Genomic DNA, 17,140 nt, shown 5'->3' with positions numbered 1-17,140 from the left:
TCTTTTTGAAATAAATTTAAAGTCTGACCTGCCCACTGAAATTTTTAAATGGCCGCAGTATTCTAACTGTGCAAAGGTAGCATAATCATTAGTCTTTTAATTGAAGGCTGGAATGAATGGTTGGACGAAATATTAACTGTTTCATTTTAATTTTTTATAGAATTTTATTTTTTAGTCAAAAAGCTAAAATAATATTAAAAGACGAGAAGACCCTATAAATCTTTATATTTAATTTATTTTTATTATAAAGATTAATTTTATTTAAATAAATTTAAATATTTTATTGGGGTGATATTAAAATTTAAAAAACTTTTAATTTTTAAAAACATTAATTTATGAGTAATTGATCCAGTAATATTGATTAAAAATTTAAGTTACTTTAGGGATAACAGCGTAATTTTTTTGGAGAGTTCATATCGATAAAAAAAGATTGCGACCTCGATGTTGGATTAAGATATAATTTTGGGTGTAGCCGTTCAAATTTTAAGTCTGTTCGACTTTTAAATTCTTACATGATCTGAGTTCAAACCGGCGTAAGCCAGGTTGGTTTCTATCTTTAATAAATTGTAATATTTTAGTACGAAAGGACCAAATATTAAAATAATTATATTTTAATAAAGAATATTATTAATTAATTAAACTATTTTGGCAGATTAGTGCAATAAATTTAGAATTTATTTATGTAAATATTTTTACAAATAGTACTTGTTTTATATAGAATTAATTATGTCTTTAATTGGAAGTTTATTATTAATTATTTGTGTTTTGGTAAGAGTTGCTTTTCTTACTTTATTAGAGCGTAAAGTTTTAGGTTATATTCAAATTCGTAAAGGTCCTAATAAAGTTGGGATTATAGGAATTCCCCAACCTTTTTGTGATGCAATTAAGTTATTTACAAAGGAACAAACTTATCCATTATTATCAAATTACTTAAGATATTATATTTCTCCTATTTTATCATTATTTTTATCTTTAGTAGTTTGAATATGTATACCTTTTTTTGTAAAATTATATTCATTTAATTTAGGTGGATTATTTTTTTTATGTTGTACAAGTTTAGGGGTTTATACCGTTATAGTAGCGGGTTGATCTTCTAATTCTAATTATGCGTTATTAGGGGGGTTACGAGCAGTAGCTCAAACAATCTCTTATGAAGTTAGATTAGCTTTAATTTTATTATCATTTGTCTTTTTAATTGGAAGATATAATTTTTTATATTTTTATTATTATCAGGTCTATATATGATTTTTAATTATTTTATTTCCTATAGCTTTAGTTTGATTAACAATTTCTTTAGCTGAAACAAATCGAACTCCATTTGATTTTGCTGAAGGTGAATCTGAGTTAGTTTCTGGGTTTAATGTAGAATATAGAAGAGGAGGATTTGCTCTAATTTTTTTTAGCTGAATATGCAAGAATTTTATTTATAAGAATATTGTTTTGTGTTCTTTTTTTAGGGAGAGATGTATTTAGATTATTTTTTTATTTAAAATTAATATTTATTTCTTTTGTATTTATTTGGGTTCGAGGGACGTTGCCCCGATTTCGGTATGATAAATTAATATATTTAGCATGAAAATGTTTTTTATCTTTTTCTTTAAATTATTTATTATTTTTTATTGGATTTAAAATTTTATTATTTTCTTTATTATTGTGAATTTATTTTAGTAAAGTTAATAGAAAATTATTTTCTATCTTATGTTTTCAAAACATATGCTTATTCAAGCTCATTAACTTAATTAAATTAATTTAATAAGTTATCTCATCATTTATTAATAATTGGGTTAATTAAATAGTATAAAAAGTATACAACAGTTAAAATTTGGCCAATTAATACATAAGGTTCTTCAACTGGTCGGGCCCCAATTCATGTTAATAAAATTACTGTAACTACTATAATTCAAAATAAAATTTGGTTAATTGGGTAAAATTGATTTCCTCGGAATTTTCTTAAATTATAAAATGGTAAGATTATTAAAATTGCAATTGATAATACTAAAGCAATTACTCCACCAAGTTTATTAGGAATAGATCGAAGAATTGCATATGCAAATAAAAAATATCATTCAGGTTGAATATGGGCTGGAGTTACTAAAGGATTTGCTGGAATAAAATTATCAGGGTCTCCTAGTAAGTAGGGATTAATAAGAACTAAAGTAATTAAAAAGAAAAATATTACAATAAATCCAACAATATCCTTATAAGTAAAATATGGGTGAAAAGGAATTTTATCAATATTTGAGTTTAGTCCTATAGGATTATTTGAACCAGTTTGGTGTAAAAAAAAAGTAAATGAATTATAGTTATTGCTAAGACAATAAAAGGTAAAATGAAGTGAAATGTGAAAAATCGTGTAAGAGTGGCATTATCAACAGCAAATCCTCCTCATACTCATTGCACTAAATCTAACCCTAAATAAGGAATGGCAGAAAGTAAATTTGTAATAACTGTAGCCCCTCAAAATGATATTTGTCCTCATGGTAATACATATCCTATAAAAGCTGTTCCTATTACTAAAAATAAAATAATTACCCCAATTAATCAAGTAGGGGTAAATAAATACGATCCATAATATATTCCTCGGCCTACATGTAAATAAATACAAATAAAGAAAAATGATGCTCCGTTAGCATGTATTGTTCGTAATAGTCATCCAAAATTTACATCTCGACAAATATGGTTTACTCTATAAAAAGCTAAATTTACGTCGGCAGTATAATGTATGGCTAAAAACAGTCCTGTTAAAATTTGAATAATTAAACATAATCCTAATAAAGATCCAAAATTTCATCATCTAGAAATATTAATAGGAGCTGGTAAATCAACAAGTGCATTATTTGCAATTTTAAATAAGGGATGTGAAGTTCGTAAAGGTTTGTTCATTAGTTTATTAATCGAAGAGGACCCTTTTTTTAAATTAGTAATTTTTACAACAACAATTAAAGTAATTAATAAATAATTTATTAATAAAATTGTAATAAAATTTGTTGGGAAATTATATAATTTATTTAAAGAAATAGAATTTTCTGAAAAATAAGAATTTAATTGAGAAATTCTATTTATTTCATTATTTAAAAATAATAAAATTGTTGAGTTTTTGTCAATAAAAAAAGAAATAATTAAAAAAAAGGAAAAAGGTAGAAAAGAAAAATAATGTTAATTTAATTGATAAATTAAATATTTCATTAGAAGCTAATGAAGTTACATAAATAAATAAAACTAATATTCCCCCCAAAAAAATTAAAAATAAAATATATCTAAATCAAAATGATTTAGTTATAGTTCCTGTAATTAAACAAATAAAAATAGTTTGAATTAATAAGGTTAATCCTATTGCTAAGGGGTGAATTATATTGATAAAAATAATTGTTGTTAAAAAAATTAATGAATAAATAATTAATTGAAGAATATCAAGAGGTAGTTTATTTAAAATATTAATTTTGGGGATTAATGAAAAAGAAATTCTTTTCTCTTGAAGTTTTAAAAGAATATATCTTATTTTTGATTTACAAGACCAATGTTTTTATTAAACTATTAAAACTAATGATTATATTTTTATATAGAAGTTTTTCAATAATTTTATTTATTTTAGGATTATTTTGTTTTGTTTCTAATCGAAAACATTTACTTTCTATATTATTAAGTTTAGAATTTATTGTATTAATTTTATTTTTTATATTATTTATTTATTTAAATTTAATAAATTATGAAAATTATTTTAGTATAATATTTTTAACATTTAGAGTGTGTGAAGGTGCTTTAGGTTTATCGATTTTAGTTTCGATAATTCGGACTCATGGAAATGATTATTTTCAATCTTTTAGAATTATATAATGTTAAAATTAGTATTATTTTTATTATTTATTTCACCAATTTGTTTTATTAATAAAATATATTGAATGGTGCAAGTTTTAATTTTTTTTGCAAGATTTATTTTTTTATTAATAAATAAATTTTCAAATTATTGAATAGAAATTTCCTATTTTTTAGGATGTGATATATTATCATACGGTTTAATTTTATTAAGATTGTGAATTTGTGCTTTAATATTAACAGCAAGAGAAAGAGTTAATAAATATAATAATTATAAAAATTTATTTTTGTTGAATGTTGTTTTATTGCTATTATTATTAGTTTTAACATTTAGAAGAATGAGTTTATTTATATTTTATTTATTTTTTGAAAGAAGTTTAATTCCTACCTTATTTTTAATTTTAGGTTGAGGGTATCAACCAGAACGTTTACAAGCTGGAATTTATTTATTATTTTATACTTTATTAGTTTCTTTGCCCATATTAATTGGTATTTTTTATTTAATACATAAAATAGGAACAATAAATTTTTATTTAATAAATAATTTTATATTTAATTATGATTTACTATATTTTTGTATAATATGTGCATTTTTAGTTAAAATACCAATATTTTTAGTTCATTTATGATTACCCAAAGCTCATGTTGAAGCTCCAGTTTCAGGGTCAATAATTTTAGCCGGAATTATACTTAAGCTAGGGGGTTACGGGATACTTCGAGTAATTTCTATTCTTCAATTATTAAATATAAAATATAGATTTATTTGAATTAGAATTAGATTAGTTGGGGGTGTGTTGGTTAGATTTGTATGTTTACGTCAAACTGATTTAAAGGCTTTAATTGCTTATTCATCAGTTGCACATATAGGAATTGCTTTAGCTGGGCTGTTAACAATAAGATATTGAGGTTTATGTGGTTCTTATAGATTAATAATTGCTCATGGATTATGTTCTTCAGGTCTTTTTTGTTTGGCTAATGTATCTTATGAACGTCTTGGAAGTCGTAGTTTATTAATCAATAAGGGTTTATTAAATTTTATGCCGGCAATAGCTTTATGGTGATTTTTATTAAGATCGGCAAATATAGCAGCTCCTCCTACGTTAAATTTATTGGGAGAAATTTCTTTATTAAATAGAATTGTTTCTTGATCATGAGTTTCGATAATTATATTATCTTTATTGTCATTTTTTAGAGCTGCATATACTTTATATCTTTATTCATTTAGACAACATGGAAAAATTTTTTCTGGGGTTTATTCATTTAGAGGGGGGAAAATTCGTGAGTATCTTCTTATAATTTTACATTGATTACCTTTAAATTTATTGATTTTAAAAAGAGAAATGTGTATATTATGATTATATTTAAATAGTTTAAAAAAAAATACTAATTTGTGGTGTTAGTGATATGAAGTAATTCATTTTAGATCGTGAAATATTTATCAATTTGTAGAATTAGATTTATTAATTTAATTTCTATTAGTTTAACAAATTTTTTTTTAAGTTTATATTTTTTATTAAATAATATAGTTTATTTTATTGAATGAGAAGTAGTTTCTTTAAATTCAATAAGAATTGTTATAACTTTTTTATTTGATTGAATAAGCTTATTATTTATATCTTTTGTTCTAATAATTGCGTCATTAGTAATTTTTTATAGAAAAGAATATATAAGAAGTGATGAAAATATCAATCGTTTTATTATATTAGTTTTAATATTTGTTTTATCAATAATTATTTTTTAAATATACCAAAATAACCGCAAAGATACTGGAAATTTATTAAAGGATATTCTAGGTACATACAGGCATGCTTCGGTATTCACTTTTCTTTTTGTTTTCGTTTTGAAAACGAGAACGAAAAATGGTGCTCCCGTTTGCACTTTCACCAAGATTCTTTCGAATTGCAAAACGAAAAATTTGTCTTGGCGTAATAAAAGTAAATACCTTGTTCTATATTAAATCGGATCTTTTATTGTCGTTCTTTAAGACCGCCAGAAGATCAATTAGGCTTGTAATTATTTGTAAAATGACTAATTTCTGACCCCGCCTCAAATTTGATTGAAATAAAATTTTGCCGTCCGGTGTAAGTCCGACACCATGAGTTATCGCCAGTAAATTGACCATTGAAAAGTGATTCGAATGAAAAGCAAGTTAAAAATACTTGTATAATGAAACGGATGGCATTAAATTTATTGAAGTTGGGTAAAATATGTTTTATAAAAAATTAATTTATTTAATTTAATTACTTAAGTGCTAAAATTTTATTAAAAAAAAATTGTTGAAATCACCGCCATTAAAAACGTGGCAAACAGCTGATTGCCGTTGAACTCTGATTGCCGTTCAACTGCTTTTAAAAAATGTGAGTAAAAAGTTTATTTTTATAAAAATGATTCAAGACAATTAAATCGCTAATTGAAACAAATTAATCGATTAATATGTATCACAAATGATTAATTGAGCCTTCAATATTCTCGTCTCTTATTGTCATATCAAATATTTCTGACAATTGTGTTTCGTTTTTGCTTCTCTGATGAAAGTTTTTGGAAATGTTTTCATTACAAAAGGGTTTCCAGGGACGAAAAGATTCAACGTCACTGATAGAAGCGGCTGCTTCGGGTCATTGTGACATTGTTATAGTGCTGCTCAGGAACAATTTCAATGTGAATGCAAGTTGTGAAAATGGGGACACGGCGCTCATGGTTGCCAGCGCGGACGGTTATGTTAATGTGGTGAATGCACTGCTAAGCCATGGCGCCAACGTTAAGGAGCACAATTTGATTGAACATACACCGCTGATGAAGGCCGCATGTGCCGGCCATGTGGAAGTAGCCAAGGTTAGTATCCAGTATCGGCAGTATCGGCAGTAAATTGACCATTGAAAAGTGATTCGAATCCAAGATTTGATTGCAACTGTCCTCAGTGACGAGAATCGAATTAATGATTTCGTTATTAGATATCTTATATGATGTATAGAGAAGGTATAAACTACTCTCACCCTTTAATCTGCTTATTAATCTAATGTTTAATGTCTCTCTCATAGGTACTTCTCGAGCGTGGAGCCGGAATCAACACCCAATGTGCACAACGAGAGTGCATTGTCAGTGGCTAGCTATAAGGGTCATTTTGATTCATTGGTGCGTTTCCTACTGCATGCCGGCGCCGATCACTTGATCGGTCTTTCAGCGGCTTCAACATATGGCCAAGTGGAAGTAGCGCGATTGTTACTGACTCTGGAGCGCAAGTCAATATTTCCACTTATCCACCGCCATCGCCGCTCGCATGTTCAATTAACAATGGTCACGTTGAGGTTGCCACTCTGCTCATCGAGTTCAGTGCCAACATTAATGGGGTTATTACAAAGGCTACACGTATCTCATGATGGCAGCTTGCAAGGGGGCGCGAGAATGGTGAACTTACTATTGGTGAGCAAGGCGGATGTGGATGCAAAGATAGAAAAGGGGACATGGTGTTAATGATTACCTGTAAAAAGGACATACCGTTGCGGCCAGTGGTGTCATTTTTTCTGAGCAAAAATTGCTGGATCAAAGAAAAACAAGTAAGAACGCTACAGTCGAGTGTGCTCGATCAGAAATACCCGCTACCCATTTTGAATAAAAGCAAAATATTGCGGTAATAATCTCAAAATATTAAAAATAAATATGCATGTATTTTCGATCGGGATTTGAACTCGAGCACCACCGACCGGTTGGTTAAACAAAAAACAAGTAAGAAAGTTACAGTCGAGTGTGCTCGACTGTGAGATACCCGCTACCCATTTTTAATAAAGGCAAAATATTGCGGTATCATTTTGAAAATATACCGAAAATACTTTAAAAATACTAAAAATATACCAAATGATATGTTTGGTATATCAATATAGTACCGCATTCAAAATATACCATAGACGGCTCAATATACCAGATTGTCAGCCAAAGTAACTAAGACCCTTATAAGTAGGCGTTTTGCCCATACAAAGTATTTCTTTTCTAACTTCGACAATTTTTATCTGATCGCAACCAAATTTTCAGGAATCATAACTACTATAGTTATTATTATATTTACCAAAATTTGCAACTCTAGCTTTAAAATTACGCTTGTTATTCGATTTTTGATTTGCGGGGGCGGAAGTGGGCGTGGCAAAATTTGAAACAAACTTGATCTGCGTGCAAACATAACAAATGCTGTCGAAAAAATTATAGCTCTATCTCTCGTAGTCTCTGAGATCTAGGTGTTCATACGGACAGACGGACGGACACACAGACACACAGACGGACAGACGGACATGGCTAGATCGTCTCGGCTGTTGACGCTGATCATGAATATATATACTTTATAGGGTCGGAGATGCCTCCCTTTACCTGTTACATACATTTCCTGTCGGCAATAAAGTTATAATACCCTTCTACCCTATGGGTAGCGGGTATAAAAACTTTGTATTGTACTTCGAGCGGGTTCGAACCCGGGCACCACAACATGCGCGGCCTGCACTCTACCACCTGAGCTATCGCATTGCTTAACAACCCCTATGCATACAGATGCTAATATAGATGAGCATGTATATACGTATACGCATACATACAATACATACATAGCAGGCGGTTTTGCTCATACAAAATATTTCTTTAATAAAATCCACAATTTTTATTTATAATTGTTGTAAATAAGATTAAAAAAAAAACAAGTATGAAAGCTACAGTCGAGTGTACTCGACTGTGAGATACCCGCTACCCATTTTGAATAAAAGCAATATATTTTGCGGTAATATTCTCAAAATATACCAAATATACTGCAAAAATACTAAAAATATACCAAATGGTATATGTGGTATATCGATATAGTACCGCATTCAAAATATACCATAGACGGCACAATATACCAGATTGTCAGCCAAAGCAACTAAGACCTCTAGTAAGTAGGCGTTTTGCCCATACAAAAGTATTTCTTTAATAACTGCGACAATTTTTATCTGATCGCAACCAAATTTCCAGGGATCATAACTACTATAGTTATTACTGTATATACCAAAATTCGTAACTCTAGCTTTAAAATTACGCTTGTTATTCGATTTTTTGATTTGCAGGGCGGAAGTGGGCGTGGCAAAAATTTGAAACAAACTTGATCTGCGTGCAAACATAGCAAATGCTGTCGAAAAAAATTATAGCTCTATCTCTTATAGTCTCTGAGATCTAGGTGTTCATACGGACAGACGGACATGGCTAGATCGTCTCGGCTGTTGACGCTGATCAAGAATATATATACTTTATAGGTAGGAGATGCCTCCTTCTACCTGTTACATACATTTCCTGCCGGCACCAAAGTTTTAATACCCTTCTACCCTATGGGTAGCGGGTATAAAAAAGCGGAATACCAGAGAAAAAGTTAAGAAAAACTAATTTTTATAAGGCAATGTGCTGTATGTTTTCATTAATAAACCCTCAGTTCTACTTAACTTAACATAAAATATATGGGTAATTCTCTAACGGATGTCATTAAAATGAAAAAAATCAACTGAAACAATTTTAAAAATAAGTAATATAATGAAGTGGGGAGCCAATGCATTTTAATTATGTATGTGCATTTTGTGCGGTGTTGCTGTCATCAAACTTTTTGACAATGGTCACCAAATGATTTACAGGGCTATTGCGCTATGCTGAGCAACAAATAGGCACAGCGCTACAGTGGTGTCATTTCCGATTTTTTCATCAGAGCAAAAACGAAACACAATTGTCAGAAATATTTGATACGACAATAAGAGACAAAAATAGTGAAGGCTCGATTAATCATTTGTGATACATATTAATCGATTAACCTGTTTCAATTAGCGATTTAATTGTCTCGAAAATGGGTTTCGATTTATTGAATCATTTTTATAAAAATAAACTTTGTCGGGGAGCAGCAGACAGCGCATGTTAATGCAATGCTCTGACAGCAGTCTGCCAGCAGCGCTGCATCTCCTGGCAGCGCTGTATGCTCTCTGTTAGCGATCGCTTGCTGTTCGATCGGCTAATTGCTTTACTCTTGTTTGACTCTTCAATTGTAACGCTTGTAATCGTGTCGGTGACGAAGCTTGTACCTACTCAAGTCACAACCAAACAATCTAAGGTGGTGGTTACATATACGTACATATGTACCATTTAATAAACAATTGAATGCGAAATTTGCGTGTTTTATTTACAAATAATAGACGTGCAAATAAAGCTACTAAAAAGCTTAGTAGTGCAACAAACCTTTTTACTCACATTTTTAAAAGCAGTTGAACGGTGTTAAATCAAGCGCCTTGTCCCACTGTAAGCCTGCTCAGCCTAACTGAACAATTACATTTTACTCTCAATCTTGCGCTCTTCTTTGCTACAGTTGTTACATTTTAGTTATAAGCTTTCGCTCATCTTTGTTTTCTAACTACTATTGTCGGAATAACCGGCAAACACTAAATTGTCTCTCTCTCCTTTCGCAACTAGCAAACGAAACAGACGTGTTTAATTTGCGCATCAGCAGCCTTCAAAGTGTCTTATCTTTTGCTCCCAACAACAACAAATTATTTTTTCGACTTTCGTAATTTTACATGGCGCCCGAGCAGGACTACAAAAGGCTTTGTTGATTTGTTAATTAAACATAAAGAGAATTCAATTATTGCAATTGATAAGTTTAATTAATTTCACACCTTGTTGGCAGCTGAGTGCGTATAATTACAAACACATTCGTTGCGTTGTTTCGTTGCTGGCCTTTTGGATTTATGGATCAATCAGAAGTCAACAGCTCTTCTGATGAACAGGTAACAGTGTCAACAACTGGAAAACTTTGTTAATAACTTTGGACCTGGTGACATTCATTGTGATTGTTTCCCAGTTCAGACTGTTATATCTTGTATTAAACAAGAGTCCAGTTGCCTGACACTGATTATTGAATTGTAGTGAACAATTGATGCAACACACACAAGTGAAATCCAAAACATTGAAACCACCCTCGCAACTTTATGATTATGCTTTCAGGTTCTTTATTACATTGAGTTACAATAATAGCACCCGCGCATAATTTTAGTTATTTTTCGCTCTCTTTATTTGGTAATCTTCGCTCTCGCTTGCCTTATAAGTTTCGCTCTCGCTTTGTTCGATCATCTCTCTCGCTTGCTTAATAAGTTTCGCTCTCGCTTTGGTCGATCATCTTCGCTCTCGTTGTGTTCGATCTTTATCGCTCTTGCTTTGCTTGTTCGGCGCCGCTCAAACCAACATCGAAGCTGTTGAGTTTGGCATTAGAAACATTCTCTTGAGTTCTCGCATTGGTGTTTCTCTTAATTGTAGAGTGTGTTTTCTTTGCTTAACTTGCACAACCCAGAAACATACACCAAGACGCAATGTCGAAAAATAAAGGGAAGACTGAATTAAATCAAACCGTGATTGAAAATTGCCATAGTGCAAAATTAACGCTGTTATTTTCTAGATTATTAAAGCTAGAAGAAAGTATTGAGAGGCTTAGATTAACAGTGTTAAATGAAACAGATTCCATCAATAAAATTGAGATCCAATGTCGTTTGGATATACTAAATAAATACATTGCAGATGCCATGGAGTTGCAATCTGAAATTGATTGCATTGACCCGGATAATTCTAGCCGTGCTTCCTTAGAAGAATTGTGCATTAAGACAAGGTCGTTGTATCTGATTAGTTTAAAGGAGCCCGATTCGGACCGAGTTGCTCAGCCAGCATCGTATAGGTCTCACTTGCCCAAAATGAACTTACCAAAGTTCAATGGTAAGCACTCAGAATACAAGCAGTTCATAAGCCTTTTCGAAAGTCTTGTAGATTCTGATAGGTCACTTTCAAACATTGAAAAGTTTAATCACTTGATCTCATGTCTGTCTGATGAGGCATTAGGCGTTCCAAGTTTCCGGTGTAAATTACCCAAAGGCTTTAGAAAACTTGAGGCGTGTATATGACAACAAATGTCTTATATTCTTCGAAACAATCGCACAATTGTTTCATATCTCGCCTACCTTCGGCATCTGTTGAGAACCATTATAGATACTGTCTCGGCAATTTTTGAAAATTTGTTGTCACTAGGAGATGAACGAGACATCACCAACGCGATTCTCATACATATTGTATTGTCAAAGGTCGACCATACCACCAAGTCAAAGTATGAAGAACAGCTCGATTATAACAGGCTTCCACAATGGTCTGATTGTGTAGATGTTTTGAATAGGCGCTACCAGCATATTTCAGCTGAGGAAAGCTCGAAATATAGAACGAACCCGAAGCCAGAATCGAGTCCCAAACGGACTAAGTCTAAGTCTAGCAACCCTAGTTGTCAGTTCTGTAACGCGAATCATTTTATAAGCAGTTGCCAAGGCTTTAGTGCACTGCCGGTTACAGAACGATTTAGTTTCGCCAAGACCCAGAACCTTTGTATAAACTGCTTGCAGTGTGGGTATAGAATATCCTCCTGCACATCTTCAAAATGCAGAGTGTGTTCTAAATCGCACAATACATTGCTGCATAGATTCGATGCGACAGCTCAGCCTCAGACCACGAGTATAAGCCAGCGTCAACATCAACAGCCTGGTAGCTCGAGCGGCCAAGCATCGTCACATCCAGCGCACGTAGCCAAGCCAACAGCAGAAGTTGACCATGTCGTTCTGGCTACCGCTGTTGTGAAAATTCGCGATAGATTCGGTCAATTCCAGTTGGCCAGGGCTTTGTTGGACTCTGGGTCTCAGGTCAATTTCATGACTGAAGAATGTGCCCAAGCTCTAAGGTTGTCGCGAGCCAACAAGTGTCTGACAGTTACGGCCATAGGAACGTCAAACTTGGTAGCCTGACATGAAGTGTCAACAACGATATCATCTTGTGTTAACAAACATCAGTTTGACGCCGATTTTGGGTGCTAAAATCAATTTCGAACCAGCAGCCAGACAGCTTGATTCCAGTCAGGCAATTACAAATACCGGCTAACGTGGAACTGGCTGATCCTTATTTCTACAAGCCGCAGAGAATCGACTTGCTATTAGGAGCCGATTCCTTTTTCGACCTTTTGTGCACAGGCCAAATTAAATTGAATGACAGTGGCCCTCTGTTACAAAAAACTCTGCTAGGGTGGATTGTGTCAGGGCGTTGCAAAGGTCTTCCGAGTCAGAACCCATTATGTGGTGCAACAACTTACTCGTCGGAAGATATACAACTTGACTCGCTGGTAGAAAAGCTATGGGAGTTAGAAAAGTTTCAGATTTATCGAACGTCGCTAAATACTCGTCAGAGCAAAGAGCCTGCGAACAGGACTTTATTGACCGAGTGACAACTCTATCACCAGGGCGATTAGAAGTTAGTCTTCCTTTTAAAACAGACCCAAAAATACTTGGTTCGTCCTTTGAAACGGCAAAACGCAAGGTTTCAAGAAACGCAACATTAAAGGAAATGTATGTTAGTTTCATGAAAGAATATATAGAACTTGGTCATATGTCTCCCGTTGATTTTCCACCAGGACCACACTATTTTATACCACATCAGTGCGTCCTGAAGCCTGATAGTGCCACCACCAAACTTCGAGTTGTTTCGACGCTTCGTGCAAAACGACTTCTAATTATTCTTTGAATGATATTCTAATGGTGGGGCCAACTATACAGAGGGAACTCTTCTCGTCGCTAATTCGCTTTCGACTTAGTCGGTTTGCCCTCACGGCATATATTACGAAAATGTATAGACAAGTAAGCATGTCTCCAAAGGATCGGATGTTTCAACTTATTGTCTGGCGTGAAAATCCGTCAGAAAAGCTTCAAATTTACCAACTGAATACAGTTACTTATGGCACTGCGTCTGCTCCTTTTCTGGCCATAAGAAGCCTTCACGAACTTGGTGTTCGCCATAAGGAAACACATCCTCTTGGAGCTAAAGTCATCTGCAATGACTTCTATGTCGATGACATGCTTACTGGAGCTGACGATGCTGACACGCTGAAGGAGATTTGTGTCCAAGTGTCAGATATCCTAAGCTCCGGTGGTCTCCAATTGGCCAAATGGTACTCCAACCACCCTACTTTAATCAATGGGAATGAAACTGATAAAGTTCTCAGTTTCAACGACACAGATTCGACCAAAACATTGGGCATGCGGTGGACGCCAAAATCTGATATATTTCGGTATCATTTGACTCCAGCTTCACCGATCTTAGCCCAACAAAACGCAACGTTTTGTCTGTGTTCGACCCACTTGGCTTGCTGAGCCCCATCAGTATTAAAGCCAGAATCTTACTGCAAGAGCTCTGGCAAAATCATCTGGCATGCATACAAGATGGGAGAGATTTAAAGAAAATCTACGAAACCTTGACAAAGTATCCATTCCAAGATACACCAATTCCAGCAAAGCCAAGATCCAAATTCATGGATTTGTAGACGCTTCCAGCCACGCTTATGGCTGCTGTTTATATATACGAGCTAATCAGAATGGAAATGTGAATTGTATATTGCTTACATCAAAAGCAAAAGTTGCGCCTTTAAAACCAAGTCGATCCCAAGACTTGAGTTGCGTGCAGCGTATTTACTGGCGCAGATGTGGTCGTACGTCAAGCCAATGCTTGGCAAATGCAGAATCGAGAGAGTGCATTTTGGACAGATTCAGAAATCACACTGTATTGGATTAGAATGGCGCCTTCTTCGCTAGCAACATTCGTAGCAAATCGTGTATCCAGTATACAAGACCTCACACAAGATGTTACATGGAGACATGTGCCTTCTGCGTCAAACCCTGCCGATATTTTTCTCGTGGGTGTGACATCGATGAATTAGTCGACTCGATATGGTTAGAAGGCCCACTATTCTTAATGGAAGAGCAGTGTGAGTGGCCTAAGAATCCTCATTTTTCATTGTCAACCGATTTGAAAACAGTGAAACAAAAAAATCAGCTCAGGTTTGTTTAACTACCAACCCTGATTTTCTGTCATCTATACTGGCTCGCTTTTCTTCGTACAAAAGGTTGGTTCGAGTGATTGCCTATGTGTATAAATTCATTTGCTGGCCAAAAACTAAAAATTGTTCTTCAGCCCTTAGTAAACAGGAGTTGTATTTTGCCTCGTTAAAGTTATTTGAATTGGTTCAGCGGTCCGAATTCAACTTGGAATTTAAAAACTAAAAGCAAATCAATTAGTTCAACCAAATATTCAATCTCACGCTCCATTTATTCAGAAAATCTCTGAGCCAGGAAAATCTCTTTCGTTGATCCGCGTAGGTGGCAGACTATTAAATGCACCGATTGACGACGATGCCAAGTTTTCAATCTTAATGTCAAAGAATTCGCCCTTGGTCAGAATGTATTTAAGAGACTTGCATCAGACCAACTGTCATGCTGGTGTTAAAACTATGATTTCGCTCTTAAAGCAAAGAATTTGGCTGATTAATGCTCGAAGAGAATGCACACAAATAGTTCGTGGTTGCATTCTTTGTTTTCGATACAAGCCAAAACTAATGGAACAAGTAGTGGGGCAGTTACCAACTGATCGCTTGATTGCTACACGTCCATTTCACATTTGTGGCGTTGATTTTGCGGACCCAAAAATGTTTCCTTGCGAGTTCGGGGACGGCCTCCTTTAAAATGTATATAGCAGTATTTGTGTGTTTTGCATCAAAGGCTGTTCATCTAGAACTGGTTGCTGACTTGTCCACTAATTGTTTTTATTAACCCTAAAAGCTTCATCGCAAGGCGTGGCGTTCCACTTCGGATATATTCGACAACGCAACCAACTTCGTCGGGACAAACAACCTACTCAAGGAGCTACAGATGGAGTTCTCGAAGCAGCAGGAGAAACTGCAGTTGTTCGCGTCGGAGATGGGGATGGAATGGCACTTCATCCCTCCCTCGAGCCCCACATTTCGGAGGGCTGTGGGAAGCCGCGGTGAAATCCGCAAAGCATCTCCTCGTCCGGCAAATGGCCAACGCGTCACTGACGGAAAGCGAGGTCAGAGCTCATCTGGCAGATGTCGAGGCCATTCTCAACTCGCGGCCTCTCACCCACTCAGCCCGATCCCAACGATGGCGAGGCTCTAACGCCGGGCCATCTTCTAATCGGGCAAGCCAAACGTTCGCTGCCGCAAGGATCCGTGCCAGACAGGCCCAACAAAGAGCTGACGTATTTGCGAAGGTGGCAAATGTTATCCACGCTCAGACAGCGGTTTTGGCTCGCGTGGTCGAAGGACTACATCAACAACCTCCAAATCCGCACCAAATGGAAGTCTCCACAGCCCGGCTTGGAGGTCGGATGCCTCGTCCTGGTTCATGAGGACAACACGCCACCTCAGCGGTGGATAACTGGAAGGGTCGCAGGCGTAACCCGAAGAACAGACGGCCAAATACGGGCGGCCGAAATTAGAACGGGCACTGGCACATTCAAGCGCCCAATCCACAAATTAGCATGACTGCCAGTATTTTGAAATCCCACGTCGGGTATTCCAAGGTGGTTAAATCAAGCGCCTTGTCCCACTGTAAGCCTGCTCAGCCTAACTGAGCAGTTACATTTTACTCTCAATCTTGCGCTCTTCTTTGCTACAGTTGTTACATTTTAGTTATAAGCTTTCGCTCATCTTTGTTTTCCTTTAACTACTATTGTCGGAATAACCGGCAAACAATAAATTGTCACTCTCTCCTTTTGCAACTAGCAAACGAAACGGACGTGTTTAATTTGCGCATCAGCAGCCTTCAAAGTGTCTTATCTTTTTGCTCCCAACAACAACAAATTATTTTTCGACTTTCGTAATTTTACAAACGGCAATCAGAGTTCAACGGCAATCAGCTGTTTGCCACGTTTTTAATGGCGGTGATTTCAATAAATAAATTAAATAAAGTAATTGAATAAAATAAATTATTTTTATAAAACATATTTTACCCAACTTCAACAAATTTAATGCCATCCGTTTTATTATACAAGTATTTTTAACTTGCTTTTTCATTCCACCAAAAGTGTGGCAGCTTAGGCGATAACTTATGGTGTCGGACTTAGGCTGATGTCAGAGTGCGCGCGAGAAGCGAAGGAAGCGATGCGAGAAGCGATGAGCAAAGCGAGATGTCAGAGTGAGAGCTTTGCGAGAAGCGAGTTACATTGTGAGTTTGTAAGGTTTGAAAATAAACTGTAATTAAATCAAAGAATGCAACAGAGAAGATGTCAGAGTGAGAGCTTTGCGAGAGCGAGCTACATTGTTCTAGTTATTAATATGTTCAGTTATTAATATGATGGTGATGGATTCGGATGAAGATTTTTTGCTTCCAAGTGGAACACTTAACTTTGTGTTAAAAAAAACGGAGCGTCCACCCGCTTAACTGCAGTAGAAATGAAAAAGGAGAGTTCAAAAATT

At 34.5% G+C, this 17,140-nt stretch overlaps 2 pseudogenes; one reads left to right on the top strand and one right to left on the bottom strand.

Moving 5' to 3' along the window:
- Nucleotides 1–15: 15 nt before the first annotated feature.
- On the bottom strand, nucleotides 16–2,898 carry LOC132797960 (cytochrome b-like; annotated as a pseudogene).
- Nucleotides 2,899–3,883: 985 nt separating this feature from the next.
- On the top strand, nucleotides 3,884–5,173 carry LOC132797961 (NADH-ubiquinone oxidoreductase chain 4-like; annotated as a pseudogene).
- Nucleotides 5,174–17,140: the final 11,967 nt, after the last annotated feature.

Source organism: Drosophila nasuta, unplaced genomic scaffold, assembly GCF_023558535.2.
Source record: "Drosophila nasuta strain 15112-1781.00 unplaced genomic scaffold, ASM2355853v1 ctg40_pilon, whole genome shotgun sequence".
Taxonomy (NCBI): domain Eukaryota; kingdom Metazoa; phylum Arthropoda; class Insecta; order Diptera; family Drosophilidae; genus Drosophila; species Drosophila nasuta.
Note: the sequence above shows the minus strand (reverse complement) of the source record. Positions and strands in the feature narration are given on the sequence as shown.